The 1,539-nt window shown below is 32.0% G+C and overlaps 1 protein-coding gene across 1 annotated transcript in view; it reads right to left on the bottom strand.

Annotated features, from left to right (window-relative positions):
* The window catches only part of LOC119585136 (nucleoprotein TPR-like), a gene marked incomplete at its 5' end in the record, with an annotated part of 14,700 nt that overhangs the window by 9,498 nt on the left and 3,663 nt on the right, over positions 1-1,539 (bottom strand).

The raw sequence follows: 1,539 nt of genomic DNA, 5'->3' as shown, positions 1-1,539 counted from the left end.
ACATTTGCAACTTCTCACAACTCACAGTTCTTGGCTGATCTCAAAAAGCTTTGTTCCCTAGAAAGAACATTAGATTGTGTAGAAAACTACAAATTAAATTCTGAAAATTCAAAATATTTTTAGGACCTCATTTTGGGGGCAGATGGGAATGATTATGTTACATGCAATAATTCTGCAACTAAACCGAATTTCCAAAAATCTGAAATCCTGTTTCTATTTCTGCTCTAGTGCGTTGTCACACCTATAAGTTGTTTTTCATGAAGGCTATAGGTGTATCTGGAGGTAAGAGGCTAAAAACATTATGTAAAAAGAAGCATAATAAAGTACTCTCACCCTAACAAAATTTATGAAAGTCTGTGTTACCATTTTTGATTTTTAACATGAAATCCACCTGCTCTCCAAGAAACCAGCTAATGCTGTTTCTGTTTACAATGAAATTACCCAGGCAAAAGAAGTTCCAAAATATATAGATTAAACTGTTGAGTTTTCCAAAGATATGTTGGGGATCCATGCATAAGATATGTTTCAAAAAGCAAGAACCATACTGTTGGTCCAAGATAGTGGGATATTGTTCAAATAAGGTGAGAGACATTCTTGACTAAATGACTGCTATTCTTTGGTTTTTGATAATTAACCAAAAAATATCACCTAATAAGCAATAAAAAATATAGTGAAATAAATCTGTATGATATAGAAGGCAATATATCAAAAATACAAAAAGATCAAAGAAAAATTAGTATTAGCAGAAAAATGTCATTAAGTCAAATTTGGAAATGGTGAAATTGTCATTCATGCAAATAGTGAAGGTATGATATATTTTTACATAACATCACTTAAATGGCAAGAATTATGAAAATATAAGACAAAATTCCAAAAGATGAGAACACAAAGAACATACACTTACTTGCCATTTTCCATCCATTGTAGCAGGATGTGACAAAATTATAAATATTTAAAACACTTCTCTAATTCATAACTGAATTTAAGTTAACCTATACAACCTATACACCCAAACAGCTACCTACAGTTGAAAATGATTGGATGTTTATACTGTTGCTGAGGTGATACAAGACTTTAAACCAGTAAAGGTATAAAGTAAACAGAAACCATGAAGAGGCTTGTGGTGCAATGTGGGGAAATGCCAAGAGGGTCAGTCGCAGTCCTTGGGTAATGGGTAACCTATTCATTTTTATATGATTTTATTCATATGAATTATTGAATAATATAAAGTCCATTATCCCATGGGGCACTGGGAAGTAAGATATTATATGAAAATCATGTATCTCAAACTAAATATGAGTGAAACCTAAGCATTTACTTTTTGAGACTGTATCTCAAAACTTGACTACAGAAGAAAATCATGTGCTGCACACCCATTAACAATTAGACTGACTGATGTATCTGGGAAAATGTTGGGATTATTATAGAAAATCATGGTTACTGGTAGAATTTCCAATATATAGAGTACAGGAGTAATGTCAGATGTAACAGGGATAATTTCACAATGCACAGATGAATAATGCTGTGATATGAAAACAG

The sequence above is a fragment of the Penaeus monodon genome, chromosome 19 (genome assembly GCF_015228065.2).
Source record: "Penaeus monodon isolate SGIC_2016 chromosome 19, NSTDA_Pmon_1, whole genome shotgun sequence".
Classification (NCBI taxonomy): Eukaryota; Metazoa; Arthropoda; class Malacostraca; order Decapoda; family Penaeidae; genus Penaeus; species Penaeus monodon.
The sequence above is the reverse complement of the archived record's forward strand: the minus strand, read 5'-3'. Positions and strand labels throughout refer to the sequence as shown.